The sequence below is a fragment of the Gorilla gorilla genome, chromosome 11, assembly GCF_029281585.2.
Source record: "Gorilla gorilla gorilla isolate KB3781 chromosome 11, NHGRI_mGorGor1-v2.1_pri, whole genome shotgun sequence".
Taxonomy (NCBI): Eukaryota; Metazoa; Chordata; class Mammalia; order Primates; family Hominidae; genus Gorilla; species Gorilla gorilla.
In genome coordinates, this window is record NC_073235.2 from 51,322,266 (window position 1) to 51,339,041 (window position 16,776).

General features: G+C 43.5%; 1 pseudogene; it reads right to left on the bottom strand.

The window, feature by feature from the left end:
* Positions 1-4,448: 4,448 nt before the first annotated feature.
* On the bottom strand, positions 4,449-4,611 carry LOC115933911 (uncharacterized; annotated as a pseudogene).
* Positions 4,612-16,776: the final 12,165 nt, after the last annotated feature.

Sequence of the window (16,776 nt, forward strand, 5' to 3'; positions counted from 1 at the left end):
ATCTCGGCTCACTGCAACCTCCGCCTCCCGGTTTGAAGGGATTCTCCTGCCTCAGCCTCCCCAGTAGCTGGGATTACAGACGCCAGCCACCACGCCTGGCTAATTTTTGTATTTTTAATGGAGATGGGGTTTCACCATGTTGGCCAGGCTTGTCTCGAATGCCTGACCTCAGGTGATCCGCCTGCCTCAGCCTCCCAAGGTGCTGGGATTACAGGCATGAGCCACCGTGCCCGGCCCTTCTTTTTTTTTTTTCTGAGACAGAGTCTTGCTCCGTTGCCTAGGCTGGAGTGCAGTGGCGTGATCTCGGCTCACTGCAACCTCCGCCTACTGGGTTCAAGTGATTCTCCCACCTCAGCCTTCCCAGTAGCTGGGACTACAAGCACGCGCCACCACACCCAGCTAATTTTTGTATTTTTAGTAGAGATGAGGTTTCATCATGTTGGCCAGGCTGGTTTTGAACTCCTGACCTCGGGTGATCCACCCACCTTGGCCTCCCAAAGTGCTGGGATTACAGGCATGAGCCACCGTGCCCAGCCCTGTCTTGTCTTTAACTGTATCACTAGGTAAAACAGTAGAAGATGAGGAGCTTACATTTATTGAAGGATTCCAGCCATTACATGAAGAAACAGTGGATTTTGAATATCACAATTTTAGATCTAGGCATTGAGCATGATAAGCCATTAGTATCACAGAAGGAAAGACAGCCAAACATTATGTGCATCTTGATGGAGGCACATGCTATCATCTATCAAGTATTCTTGGCAAAAATATCTAGCCTGAATCTGATCAAGCGTATAGATCTAACTACCAATACAGATGACAGAGGCACTTATCAAATGACACCCATGGGATGCAACCAGCAAAATCTAGATTTTATAAATATAAGCAAGTATATGAAGTTTATGATGACTACCCATTAAGCTAAGCTGTACAAGCTCTAATCTTTACCATATGGACATCATCTAGTACAATAGCACCATACAATCACTGATCATACATAGCACATGTAGGTCAAATAATTTCTCATCAACATTATTTAATTTTTTTTTTTTTTATTTTTTGAGATGGAGTTTCACTCTTGCTGCCCAGGCTGGAGTGCAATGGCGCGACCTTGACTCACTGCAACCTCCGCCTCCTGGGTTCAAGCAATTCTCCTGCCTCAGCCTTCCAAGTAGCTGGGATTACAGGCATGTGTGACCACACCCAGCTAATTTTGTATTTTTAGTAGAGATGGGGTTTCATCGTGTTAGTCAGGCTGGTCTTGAACTCCTGACCTCAGGTGATCCACCTGCCTTGGCCTCCCAAAGTGCTGGGATTACAAGCATGAGCCACCATGCTCAGCTTCTCATCAACATTCTTATCACCCCCAAATAAATTCCTTGACTACCAAGCTTCGAGAAACCAACAACCCACATGCGAAGTATGCCCCTCCTAACTCTGGGCCATACTTTGGGGTTTCTAGACTGAAACTATACCTAGTGTCTGGCTCTTACTTCAAGGCTATATTAATAACACTACGATCACCAACTCGTTCCCCTTAAATAAGACATCTTGATGGACTAGTGACTATCTGCTTCATGATCACTCACGGATGATCTATATAACTATAAAACAAACAATTTGTTTTTTTAACAAATGAATTGTAAGAAAAAAAGACATGATTGGAAATCTATGCATTAAGAGATGTTAAAGACATATGAACCAATTGCAATATATAGACTTTATCTGAATCCCAATTCAAACAAGCTATAGGATAAAAGCTACAATAACATGTATGACATAATTGGAATTCTGGGTATTTACTAGTTATTTTTAATTGATTCTTAGGTGTGATACTGTATTTATATATGTGAAAGGAGCCCTTATATCTTCTTGAGATAGGTACTGAAAGATTTACAGATGAAATGATATGATATCTGGGCTATGCTTCAAAATAGTGTGGGAGGAGCAAATGGATGGGGATGTAAACTTGGCCATGAGTTGAGACACATTCCTCATGTTTAAGCTGGTGAGTAGTACAGAGGGATTCATTAAAGTCATTGATCTACTCTTGTCTATATTGGAAGCTTCCGTAATTAAAAATTTTAAAAAAAGGAAAGGGACAAATTGTAATAACAATATTACCCTGTTGAAGTATGAATGTTATGAATGCTTGTTAATTTTCAACATTGATAGAAAAAAAAGCATCAATATCATTGTAAAAATGTAAGTGTAACATCAGATAAATAAAAATAAGATATATAATTTTCGAATAATTAGGAGAGGAAAAGATTTAAGATCTTCGAAATTCATTAAAAGGAAGAAGGGAAATACAGAAACAACACAATGGGAAAGTTTTCTTGTGCTTAGTTAATCCAAGTGATTCCCTTTGTGTAAAGGAAACCCTATGTGTTTATAAATGCATAGAAGAAAAAAATAGAAGCTCAGATGCTTAACTCCAAGGAGGTTATTGGGATTTCAGTGGGAATAAAGGCAGACTCTCATCTTATTTTACCTACTTGTATGATGAATAACTTTAGGTGTCAACTTGATTGAATTAAGGAATATCTAGATAACTGGTAAAGCATTATTTTGGGGTGTGTATGTGACGGTGTTTCCGGAGGAGATTGGTGCATTAGTTGGTGGACTGTGTGGGGAAGATCCCTCTTAATGTGGGTTGCACAATCCAATTGACTAGGGTCATGGATACACCAAAAAGTCAAAAGAAAGGCAAATTTACTCTCTTCCTCCTGGAACTGGGGCACCCTCTTCTCTTGGTCTCAGACATCAGAACTCCAGGTACTCCAGACTTTGGACTTTGGAACTTGAATCAGCAGTCCTCCCCCTTCAGGTCATTAAACCTTTGGCCTCAGACTAAGAGTTACACCCCCAGCTTCCCTGGTTCTGAGTCCTTTGGACTTGGACTGAGCCACGCTACTGGCATCCCTGGGTTTCCAGCTTGCAGACAGCCTGTTGCAGGATTTCTCAGCCACCATAATCATATAAGCCAATTACCCTAATAAATGCCTCTTCATCTAAGTATGTATGTATGTATGTATGTATGTATGTATGTATCTATCTATCTATCTATCTATCTATCTATCTATCTATCTATCAATCCTATCAATCCTCTATTCATCCATCCATCCATTCTATTGTTTCTGTCTCTCTGGAGAACTCTGACTAATACAACTTGATATCACTTAAATTTTTAATATAAAGCTTTGAAAACTTTATTAAAATACCACAAAAAGAGATTATAAATTTCAGTCATACATAGGGACTGGTTGGCCCTGAATTTCAAACTCAATTTTCTGGAGTAGGGCCCATGTACCACTTTTTACCTCTACTCCGGTGATTCTATGGAAGTAAACCAGCAATCACACTACAAGAAGCCAAGTTGAGGGGTCACAGAACTTGGCAAGGCTGAGAAGAAGGGTTAGTGGAAATGAGGGAGCAGCAAAAGTGACTGGGTGGCTATTGTGATAGGTAGAGAGAATAATCCTTTTTATTAGACGGAGTTTGACTCTTGTTGCCCAGGCTGGAGGGCAATGGCCGATCTTGGCTCACTGCAACCTCTGCCTCCCAGGTTCAAATGACTCTCCTGCCTCAGCCTCCCAAGTAGCTGGGATTACAGGCGCCCACCACCATGCCCAGCTCATATTTGCATTTTTAGTAAAGACGGGGTTTCACCATGTTGGCCAGGCTGGTCTCGAACTCCTGACCTCAGGTAATCTGCCCGTCTTGGCCTCCCAAAGTTCTGGGATTACCAGGCATGAGCCACTGCACCTGGCCTGAGATTAACATTTAAATGGGTAGACTGGGCCGGGCGCGGTGGCTCACGCCTGTAATCCCAGCACTTTGGGAGGCCGAGGCGGGTGGATCACGAGGTCAGGAGATTGAGACCATCCTGGCTAACACGGTGAAACCCCGTCTCTACTAAAAATACTAAAAATTAGCCGGGCGTGGTGGCGGGCGCCTGTAGTCCCAGCTACTCGGGAGGCTGAGGCAGGAGAATGGCGTGAACCCAGGAGGCGGAGCTTGCAGTGAGCCGAGATCGCGCCACTGCACTCCAGCCTGGGCGACAGAGCGAGACTCCGTCTCAAAAAAAAAAAAAAAAATGGGTAGACTGAGTAAAACAGATTGCCCTCCTTAATGTGGATGGGCCTCATCCAATCAGTTAGTGGCCTGAATAGAACAAAAAGACTGACCCTTCCCTTTGTGAGAGGGAATTTTTCCTTTCTTCAGATTCAAACTGAAACATTGGCTCTTCTTGAATTTTGAGCCTTGCTGGCCTTCAGGAACTACACTATCAGCTCTCCTCATTCTCAGGTCTTTGAACTCAGGCTAGACCTACATCATCAGCCCTTCTGGGTCTCTAGCTTGTTGACTCACCCTGCAGATCTTGGGACTTTCTAGCCTCTATAGTTATGTGAGCTAATTCTTTTTTTTAATCCTGTGGGAGAGGAGGAAGTTGCACCATTCCAGGAGGTACTGCAATACCAGGTTACTGCATGGAGTAGATGGAACAAGCTCCTATTGTATCTCCCTTCTCCAAAAATTTATTTTATATATTATGCCCAAATAGAGGACACATCAGATATTAAACTGATAAGAATAGTGATATGATTTGGCTGTGTCTGCACCCAAATCTCATCTTGAATTGTAGCTCCCATAATTCCCATGTGTTGTGAGAGGGACCCAGTGGGAGGTAACTGAATCATGGGGGTGGGTCTTTCCCATGCTGTTCTTGTGATAGTGAGTAAGTCTCATGAGATTTTATGGTTTTATAAAAGGGAGTTCCTACACAAGCTCCCTTGCCTGCCACCATGTAAAACGTGACTTTGCTCCTCCTTTGCCTTCCATCATGATTGTGAGGCCTCCCCAGCCATGTGGAACTGTGAGTCAATTAAACTTCTTTCCTTTATAAATTACCCACTTCTCAAGTATGTCTTTATTAGCAGCATAAGAACAGATCAATACAATAGATACTACACTTAATCCTAGGCAAAAGGCCAAGTGAGGCTAAGACTTTGTAATAAATCACCCCCTACCCTGATTCTGATAGGTTCTATTTTTCTGGATAACCCTGACTAACAGATTTTGGTACCAAGGAATGAGATGCTGCTGTAACAAGTACCTAAACATGTGGATTGGCTTTGGAACTGGGTGATGGGTGATGAGCAGATGTTGGAAGAGATTTGAGGTGCCTGCTAGAAAAAGCCTAGATTGCCTTGAAAGAACTATTGGTAGAGATGTGAATGGTAATGGTGATTCTAGTGCGTTCTCAGAGGCAAAGAAGGAATACACTATTGGAAACTGGATGAAAGGCCATCTTTGTTATAAAGTGGCAAACTATCTTGGCTGAATTGTGTTGTAGTTTTTGTGGAAGGTACCACTTGTGAGTGACCACATTGAATATTTAGCTGAGGAGGTTTATAAATAAAGGGTTGAAGGTGCATTCTGGATTCTCCTTACTATTTATAACAACAGATAAGAGGAGAGAAATTAATTAAAGAAATTGTTAAGTAAAAAGCAACTAGAACTTGAAGATTTGGAAAATTCTCAGCCTATCCATACTGCAAAAAAATGAGAAAGCATGTTCTGGAACAAACACCAAGGGTGTGGCTTGACAATCACTCCATCAGGAGATTACCCATGGAGTCAATCAGCCATCTCAGCAGAAACCAGAAATAGAGATGGGCATATACAAGAAGAGACACTGCCAGTTTGGACCAAGGAGAATGGAGCTGGGACAAAACAAAGGGAGGCTTTCAGACTTCTGGGATTCTACAGTATGGCACAATAGAACTATTTGTCTTTATCCTTCAAGAAAAGAGCAGAATGACCCTGAAGTTGATTCAGAGATCATCAGGTCTGCCACTCCCACCACAGGCTGAGGAGGCAAGGCTGTTTCTTCCTTGGTTTCACAGAGTGGGGCCCCTTCTTGGTTTTTGTAGGCCAGGCTGCATGCACCTAGGGCCTCAAGGGCAGGACCTTTATAAATAGTTGAGGGGGCAACATGGCAGTGATGCTGCTGCCTCAGTGGGTCAGAAGGCAGAGTTTCCAATCAAAGGGGATTATTCTTGAGCTTTATAATCATGGAATTTGACTTGCTAGGCTTTGGACTTTCTTGGGAACCTGTCACTCCTTTCTCCTTTCCACCTTCTCCCTTTTGGAAGGGGTTGTCTATTCTGTGCTTGTCCCGCCACTGTATTTTGGAAACACATGACTTGTCTAGTTTCTCAGGTTCAAAACTAGAGAGGAACTTTGCCTCGGGATGAATCATACCTCAAGTCTCACCCATACCTGATTTAGGTAATATTTAGATGAGATATTGGACTTTAGAGCCGATGCTGGAATGGGTTAAGACTCCTGGGGCTGTTGAGATGGGGTGAATGTATTTTGCATGTGAGGAGGACATGGATTGGGGGCGCCAGAGAGTGGATGTTATGGACTGAATTGGGTCTTCCTCAGAGTCCTATGTTGAAGCCCTAATCACCAATGTGACTATTTTTGGAGCTAGGATATTTAAGGAAGCAATTAAGGCTAAATGAGGTCACGAGCATGGAGCCCTACTCCAGTAGGTCTGGTCTCCTTATTGGAAGAAGAGAAGTCAGGGATCTCTCTTTCCTCCATGTGCACATAGATGAAAGGCCACATGAGGACACAGAGAGAAGGTGGCTGACTACAAGCCAGGAAGGGCAGGTTCACCAGGAAACAAATTTGCGGTCGCCTTGATGATAGATAGACTTACAGCCTCCAGAACTATGAGAAAATTAATTTCTGTTGTTAAATTCACTCATTCTGTGGTATTTTGTTATAGCAGCCCTAGCTGACTAATACAGTTTTTAAGGTTTTTGTTTTGTTTTCCTTTAAATAAAAAGTCTGAGGTCAAAGTATTTTCATAAGTAATTGAGTTAGGGCCCTCCTCTGTACTTGTTCTGGCATCAAAATTTGGAGTGTTTCTTTTTTTTTTTTTTTTTTTTAGCTTTACTGAGATGTAATAAACAATAAACTACATAAATTTAAGGTATATAGTTGATACATTTTGATATATGTATATACCCATGAAACCATCACTATAGCTTGGCTGACTTATAAACAAATCAAAGTACAGTACCTGGCCCTTTAAACACACATACGCACACACACATTCACCTGTAGTGCACACACACTCCAATGCTATATGGCTATACACATAGTAGGAAGGACTAAGCTGGTCAGAATTTACCTTCAGAGAAATAGCACATAGGACACACAGTACTCAAAGGTTTGCTAGCTTGTCTGTTTTGTTATAATAAAGTTTTTTCTTTTTGAGACTGGATCTCATTCTGTTGCCCACGCTGGAATGCAGTGGTGTGATCTCAGCTCACTATAACCTCTGCCTCCCGGGCTCAAGTGATCCTCCTGCCTCAGCCTCCCAGGTAGCTGGGACTACAGGCATGCACCACCACACCTGGCTAATTTTTGTATTTTTTGTAGAGATGGGGTTTCATCATGTTGCCCAGGCTATTCTCAAACTCCTGGCCTCAAATGATCCACCTGCCTCGGCCTCCCAAAGTGCTTGGATTACAGGTGTGAGCCAAATAAACTTTTAATTTTATTATAGTTTTAGATTTACAGAAAAGTTGCAAAGATAGTATAGAGAGTTCCTGTTTTCTGTATACGCAACACCAAGTTTCCCCTATTGTTAGCATTTTACATTACTTTGGTAGATTTGTCATAATTAATGATCCAATACTGATACATTATTATTAACTAAAGCTCTCATTTAATTCCAGTTTCCTTACTTTTAACTTAATGTGCTTTTTCTGTCCCAGGATCCCATTTGGGATACTGCATAACAATTAGTCATCATGTCTCCTTAGACTCTTCTTGGCTGTGGCATTTCCCCGACTTCCTTTCTTTTTCATGACCTTGACATTTTTTAGGAGTATTGGCAAAGTATTTTCTAAAATGTGCTTCAATTTGGGCTTGTTTATAGTTTGTTCTTCCTTTATAGTTTGACTTGCATTATGGGTTTTTGAGAGGAAGACCACAGAAGTGAAATGCCATTCTTGACACATTGCATCAAGGTATAAACTATCGACGTGACATCACTGATGATCTTAAACTTGATTATCAGAGGTGTTTTATACCACATAAAATTACCCAGAATGTATTTCCAGAAGAGATTCTTACACATATTTATTAGCAGTGTGTAGTGCCTTTTTTTTAATAAGACAAAAGTAAGTTTAAATATTTCATTAAGTTTGATGGAGGTGCAAACACACTGTGGCTTCGCAGAGCCTAGTGAAAAGATAGAACAGCAGCAGCCCAGGGCTCAGGGCAGGAGCTCAAACTGATCCGAGCTGTTTCCCGTAAGTGTATGTTCTCTTCCCTGATAAGATCATAAAACCCTCCAAGGTGCAGATCGTGCCTTCGGATTGGTTTGTCTGCACCTCAGCATTAATCCTAAGCTGCTCAGCATCCTACATACAGTAGGTGACTGAAGTATGCTTGCTAAGTAGCTGAGCAGGTGCTTAACTACTGGTCTGGGATGAGAGAGCCCTGTCTCCTATCCTGGCTTCCTCCTGGAGATTCCTCTCTGTGCTGTCCAGCACATCTCCGCCAGCAGGGGCTCTCAGGGGGAGGGTGAGAAAGAACCCACAACAGGATGGAGGTTTTGACTGGGTAATTCAAGGGAGGATCAAGGATATGGGGCTTTGCTGTGGCTTGAATGTTACCAGGAAGTGGAGGAATTGTATGATGGGGAATCTCAATAAATCTTATCTATAGAAAGGACAGACTGAAGTGAAGCTAAAGATGTAATTGGTAAAGAAACAGAAGTCACTCATAGCTGAGAGAAAGAGAGGATTTGTGGGTTGCACAGTGATATTGTTTGGGTGTTTGTCGCCTCCAGATCTCCAAATCTCATGTTGAAATGTTGGAGGTGGGGCTGGTGGGAGGTGTTTGGGTCATGGGAGTGGATCCCTCATGAATGTCTTGGTGCTGGCCTCCCAGTAATGAGTGATTCTCACTCTCAGTACATGTGAGATCTGGTTGTTTAAAAATGTGCGGCATCTCCTTTTGCTCGCACTCTCCTAGCGATGCACTGGCACCCTCTTCACCTTTTACCATCATTGTAAGCTCACTGAGGCCCTCGCCAGAAGCAGATGCCAGCAGCACACTTCCTGTACAGCCTGTGGAACTGTGAGCCAAAATAAAGCCTCTTTTCTTGATAAATTACCCAGTCTCAGGTATTCCTTTATAGCAATGCAAGAACGGCCTAACACACAGTGACCTTGCTTTTGTCCCACTGTATCATGGCATCAGAATGACCTTGTCTGATGTTGGTGTTCTGTGAGGTCCTTTATGTCCAACAGGAGAACAGTGTGGTCCAGCTGTGAGTGTCAGAGGAGCAACCCAGGGGCCAGCTGTGAGCATCAGACCAGTGGATGGGTGCTGGGCTGCTTTTGATTCTTGGTCTCTTCGGTGCTCTTTTTCTTTTCCAAGAGCTTTACATGATTTATCTCCATGAGTCCTTACGACTGCCTTATAACGTAGGCATTTGTCTTAGTGTGGGCTTTCTAGAGTGCAGAACCTGAGAAAGGATGTGACTAGAGCTTGTCTATGGGAAAGTGACCCCAGGAAGCAGGAGGGAGGAAGCAGAGAGTGAGATAGAGAAGGAGGGGAATCACTCCAGATCCTGCTGTGAAGGTTGCTGCTATAGGCAAGAGACACTGGACTCCTGGGACTCTAAGGAGCACTCAGAGAACCCACAGAGTCTGTGGCAAAGAAGGACTCACAACTTCCTTCACCCATGTCGGGTTGCCCAGGAAGCTCCCATGGCCTCTTTTGCTGACCACTTAGAGACTTGTTCCCATTGTTTTTCACCCCACACACACCTGCTGACCATCAGTGGTATCAAACAACATTGGCTACTTGGCCTTGGGCTAATGGTTTTTATCCCTCTGGAATTTATTTACCTTTCTATTTTAGGTCCCAAATGCCCAGATGTCATAGGCCATGTCTGTGCCTGTCATAAGTGTCACGGGGAAAGAATCTCACTGAAAGACCCTGCAACTGAGTCAAGTTTCCTGGGTTGGGTCAAAAAATGAGTGGACAGAGATTGACACCAGGAGAGCTATTTTCCATGCAATGGAGCAGACTACGTATCAATTTTTACACTTGGATGTATCTTGTTATGTTTTTCAAGGTGTGTCTGTTTCATTAGCAGCTTAAGGTAAATGACTGCATATTTGTTCTTTCCTCTCTATCCCCCACAATATGACTGATAGTGAGACATGGGTACGTGTGGGTGAGAAGAGAGGTGGCAGCCCTCTGTATCATGGTCATTGGCCAAGAAGTTGAACAGGGATGGATTACGTCATGCACTGGGCTTGGACTTGGGCAGCTAGCTGATAAGGGGGGAAACTGATGGACTGAGCAAAGAGGGTTGCTGAAGAAAAGCCCACAAACTTAGAGGATGATGTGTAAAGCTCTGCAAGTCCAAGGGGCTGAGCTCAGAATCTGAGATCGAGAAGGAGATAATAGAAAAACGTGAAGGGTTCCAGCTGGCAGCTGGACTCAGAATCCAGGAGCACCCCAAAGACAGTCAACCATGAGCAGCATAAAGGAATGGGGGCCTGTGCATAGGCCCAGGGCAGAGGACCCCTCATTCATGCTCCCTCCTTTGCAGGGGTAGGGACAGGCTGTCAGGCATGTGCCTGTAACCAGAGGCAGAATTCTGGGCACGTTCTTGACTGTCACAGAGGAGGCAGGGCTGGGCGTGAGGCTCTACAGGCCTTTGATCTTCTTGGCTTCTCCCTCTCTTGGTCACCTTAGTCGGGCTGTCACTTCAGAGAGACCTCACCAGGGTAGAAGCTCGTCTTAGGTAGTTCCCTGCTGGATGGTGAATGGAATTCACAAGAAGGCAGCTGGTAAGGACACGCAGCTGGTAGAAGCAGAGTGTAGGGGTCAGGGGATGGAGAGATCTAGACGCTGGTGCCCCGTTGTGCTCCAGAAACCATTTTTGCTGATCTTCCAAGGCTCAGCTGCCCAATGTCCATTAGAGCTCAGAGCCAAAGAGCCTTGGCAGTTTCAGCAGTAGTAATGGTATTGAAGAGATGGAGTCAATGCAAAAAAGTAAATTGCTGGCACGCTTACTAACATTCCTGTTAAAGAATTTGGAAAAGCACAAGAGCTGCTGAAGCAGTTGAATACTTTGTAATAGATTTTAAAGAAAAGGGAATCAGAGATTGAAGACTGGTGTGGCTGCCCCAGGCAAATGTGCAGCTTTTGTCTTCAGTTTAGCCCTTCTTGCTGAGGCCCCATTCCTTGTGCAGATCTCTCCCATCCACTATTCTCAGCGATGTTAGCAAAGGTGGATTGAGCACCTACTGTGTATGAGGCATGCATGCAGGCAGTGAAGATACAAAGAAAGAAGTGAGAACATCCCAGCCCAGGCAGATGGGCGTCACAGGCAAGATGTCAATATCCCTTTTACAATGGAGCCTGGACTAGGGATGGATGAGGGACTGGGACACTGAAGCTGTCTCTCTACTATCCTTGTTGTGACAGATGGAAGAGTGTTAGTTCTTTAATTTCAGTGCCGCTTTTGATTGACAGCTCCCATCATGTGACTGCCTTTTCTGGTCACGGCAGCACATTGGGCATGGTTCTTCATGACGGTCCAAGACATTGTTAGGAGCGTCGATTCAGGAATACTGGGCAACTTGCTAGTCCTCTCCAGCCCGCAGTTTCTTTATCTGTGAAATGAGGCAGTTGAACTTTTGTATGGACACTTATCAAAGACCTTCTAAAAACTAAGCAGAGCAGTGCTTCCCATATGCTACCGTACACTTGATCACCTGTGCATCTTGTTAAAATGCAGATTCTGGTTCAGTAGGTCTGGGTGGGGCCTGAGAGTCTGCATTTTGAACAAGCTCCCAGGTGCTGCTGGTGCTGCTGGCCCATGGACCACATTCTGGGTAGCAAGAAAGAAGATCACATCACATGGTGTAAAGAGAAGATCTAAGGTTTTCTGTCACATAGCCCAGGGTTTGAAGTCCAGTGCTGATATTGTGCAGCCTTGGGCAGGTTTCTTAGTTTCTTTGGGCCTCAGTTTCGTCATATGTAAAATGGGGGCAATACGACCCTACTTGCATGGTGGGGATAAGGGATAAATTAGAGAATGCTTATGAAATGGGTTGCATAATGTTCATATGTAGCAACTACTCAATAATTGACAAGCTCTGCCTGTTCCTACTTTCCAGAAAGCCCTCGGTGCCTAACCCCCACCACCACCAAACAAAGACCACCTACTTTCTCAGGCCTCTCAGGGGAAAATTGCTGGGGCTGGGTGCATGGGGGGTTGGCATTACATCACTGGGGCTGCTGCAGAGAGGCAGGATCTGCCTGATGCTCCTTTAGATTAAATGTCCCCATTGTGTCCAGGGTCTACCTTCTCATGTGTAAAATGAGGCACATTGCCATGGTGCTCATGCAAGTGACCCTCACTGTCTATAACCCGTGAACCCTCAGGAGGCCTCTCACACACAGGCGCGGGAACAACAACCACTTCTGTGCCCACACTCTGACCACTGCTTTCCAGTGTGATTCCTGAATGTCGTCATTACTTGTAGGTAAGCCTCATACAGTGATGTGCCTGTGGCTAATTTGTCAATTTGTTTTAAATATATTCCAGCAGGACCAATTTCTTTCTTTCTCTCTCTTTCTTTCTCTCTCTTTCTTTCTCTCTCTTTCTTTCTCTCTTTCTTTCTCTCTCTCTCTCCCTCCCTTCCTTCCCTCCCTCCCTCCTTTCTTTCTTTTCTTTCTTTTCCTTCCTTCCTTTCTTTCTTTCTTTTTTCTTTCTTCCTCCCTTCCTCCCTTCCCCCTTCCCCTTTCTTTCTTTCTCTCTCTCTCCCTCCCTCCCTCCCTCCCTCCCTCCCTTCTTTCTTTCTTTCTTTCTTTCTTTCTTTCTTTCTTTCTTTCTTTCTTTCTGTCTGTCTGTCTGTCTGTCTGTCTTGTTTCTTTCTTCAGAGTTTTGCTCTTGTCACCCAGGCTGGGGTGCAGTGGTGCAGTCTTGGCTCACTGCAACCTCTGCCTCCTGGGTTCAAGCAATTCTCCCACCTCAGCCTCCTGAGTAGCTGGGATTACAGGTGCCTGCCACCATGCCTGGCTAATTTTTGTATTTTTAGTAGAGGCGGGGTTTCACCATGTTGGCCAGGCTGGTCTCAAACTCCTGACTTCAGGTGGTCCACTTGCCTTACCCTCCCAAAGTGCTGTGATTACAGGTGTGAGCCACTGTGCCCGGCCAGGACCAGTTTCTTAATGCTATCCTACAGAAACAGAGGCAAGTACTGGTGGCCTCAGTTACTCCTGTCTTGTTTATTCTTGGGTACATCTCCCAGTTCCCCATAACCTCAAGAGATCCCACTGGTTGATCTCTTTCCTTTGACATTCAGAATTCAAAGACTTCTTACTGGTCTTGCAGTTTTTTGCAAAGTGTTCCTCAAGCATGTTCCTCAAGCAGGTTCCTGGCAATGAATTCCTATTTTGTTCCTGCCCCTCAGACCCAAGATATCCACAGTTCCTGTGGGCTCTGCTTTCAAAATTCATCAGGCATCGGACAGTGGCGTGATGCCTCCCTGAAACCTTATTCTCTGGTGTGGGCACCTGCACTGGTTTCCCTGAGCCTTGCTTTCCTAGGACTGCCCTAACAGAGCATCACAAACTGGGTGGCTCCAGCAATGTAAATTCACTCTCTCCCAGTTCTGGAGTCCAGAAGTCCAAAATCAGGGTGCCAGCAAGATCCTGCTGTAGGACAGGAGCCTTTCTTGCCTCTTCCAGCTTCAGGCAGCCCCAGGCTTTCCTTGGATTGCAGCAGCGTAATTCCAGCCTCTGCCTCCATCTTCATGTGGCCATCTTCTCTCTGTGTCCATGTCTCTGTGCCTTCACATGACATGCTCCCTGTGTATCTGTCTGTGTACACATTTCCCTCTGTTTATAAGGACGGTAGTCACGTTGGATTAAGGCCCACCCTAATGACCTCATTTTAACTTGATTAAATCTGCAAAGACCCTATTTCCAACGAAGGTCGCATCCATAGTTACTGGGAGCTAAGGCTTTAGCACGTCTTTACTGGGGGACACAATTCAACCCATAACACCCTGCTTCCCCACTTCTTAACATCCCCTCCTTCACCACTCATCTTTCAAAAGTCAATACATAATAATTGTTCATATTTATGGGGTACATGTGATATTTTGATACATGCAACAATGTGTATTGATCAAATCAAAGTATGAGGATATCCATCATCTCAAGCATTTATTATTTCTTTGTGTTGGGAACATTTCAAATATTCTCTTCTAGCTATTTTAAAAAAGACAAAAATTATTACTAGCTAAGTGACTCTACTGTGCTATCGAACACTAGAACTTGTTCCTTCTATCTGAAGGTTTTTTTGTCCCATTAACCAACCTTTCTTTGTCCTCCCCATCTAGCTTCCACTCATCTTTTTATAATGCAAATCAGATCATTTCACTCCTTGTTTAAAACCTTCCCATGGCTTCCCATCACATTTAAAATGTACTTGACACTCTTACTGCACCCTTTTACCATGGCCTAAGACCCTCATGGGCGATCTGGCCCTGCTGACCTCCTCGTCTTGTCACTCTCTGCCTGGCTTCCTGTGCTCCACTGGCCTTCTTGCTGGGCTTCTTGCTCTTCCTCATGCTCTCAACTCCATTCATTGCTCCAGCAGCCCCTCTGCCTGAGATGCTCTTCCACACATAGTCACCAGGCTTACATCTTCTTGTTCAAGTCTCAACTCTTCCTGTGCCACGCCTTCACAGCAGTCTGCTTCACGTGTCCGACCACTAATTTATTTCTCAACCAGCTTTATTTTCTCCCCAGCACTCATCACTGGACCATGCTATATATACAGCCTTGTGCACCATTCATAATCTGTCTTCCCCTACTGAACTGGAAGCTCCATGAAGGCAGTTCTTAAGCACCGCTGTATCTAGGATGTGGATCATGGTAGATGCTCAATCAGTATTTGGTAAATGAATTAATAGATTAATGAAGACACTGCCTCATTTGATGACCTTTTCTGTTTTTCTCACCAGGACCATCTTTTCCTTTCTTCATAATGGACCCTGCTCTCCTTTCCTAGTACCCTCCCAGTGCTGACAGCCATTTAGTGAATTATTTTAAATACATGGGGTTTTTTTGTGTGTGTATATGTGGATACTTAAGAGGCATTTTCTTGTACTTCAAACAAAACTTTATTTTTGAAACAATTTCCAAGCTACTTGTAGTTAACTGACCTTTAAAATTCTGCAAGAGTTGGATTTCTTGTTCTGCGGTCACTATTATTTAGCAGTTCATCTTCTATTACCCTCCCTGGCAAAACCAGCATCTTTTTCCTCATCTTGATTTCCATTCTTATTCGTCTCTCCAGTTCAAGTCTTCAGTCTCTTGTAGGGACCATGGCAACAGCCCCCACACCTTCAGATTCTATCCATCCAAGTCATTTTTGAAAAAGTAGCTTTATTGAGATATTCACATGCCATACATTTACTCTATTTAAAATATATAATTTAATGGCTTTTAGAATATTCACAACATTGTACAGCCATTATGACAATCAATTTTAGAATATTTTAATTAACCCCAAAAGAAACCTCATACCTATTAGCCTTCCCTCCCCTAGTCTCCCATTGCCTTACTCCTAGCCCTGGGCAATCAATAATCTACTTTGTATTTCACTTTACTTTGCTTTGCTTTGCTTGCTTGCTTTCTCTCTCTCTCTCTCTCTCTTTTTCTTTCTTTCTTTCTATTTTGAGACAGAGTTTCACTCTTCTTGCTCAAGCTGGAGTGCAATGGCACGATCTCGGCTCACTGCAACCTCCGCCTCCCAGATTCAAGCGATTCTCCTGCTTCAGCCTCCTGAGTAGCTGGGATTACAGGCGCCCACCACCACACCCAGCTAATATTTGTATTTTTAGTAGAGACGGGGTTTCACCATGTTGGCCAGGCTGGTCTCGAACTCCTGACCTCAGGTGATCCACCCACCTCGGCCTCCCAAAATGCTGGGATTACAGGTGTGAGCCACCAGGCCCGGCCTCTACTTTGTATTTCCATAGATTTGCGTATTCTGCACATTTTCTGTATATGAAAGCATACTAGATGTGGTCCTTATGACTGGCTTCTTTTATGTGGCATAACGTTTTCAAGGTTAATCCAAGTGGTAGCATTTGACAGTACTTCATTTCTTTTTATTGCTGAATAGTATTCCATTGTGTGGCTCTACTGAAGATTTTAAAAAATTTCTTCTTAGGTCACTTTAAGTAGTTTATGTTTTTATAAGTTGTTCATTTCATATAAATTAATCAGTTGGCTTAGAATTGTCTAGTATTTCCTTATTTTCTTTTTGTTTCTGTAAGGTCAGTAGTAATGTCCCTTCTTTCATTTCTGATTTTAGTAATTTTTCTTTCTTCTTTTCCTTGTCAATGTAGTTAAAGGTTGGTCAATTTTGTTGATCTTTTTGAAGAACCAACTTTTGGTTTCATTGATTTTCTCTATTGCTGTCCTACATTCTCATTTATCTCAGCTGTAATCCCTAGGCATTACCATATACACGTTATCAGAATTTACTTGAGTTTTATTCCAACTTAATTCCAGTGAGATGTAGAAATGTTACTTCTAGATAGCTCTATTCCTTCTTCCCGTTTTTGTGCTATTATTGTTATACATATTATATCTATATATGTTACAAACCCAACAATACATTGTTAAAACTAT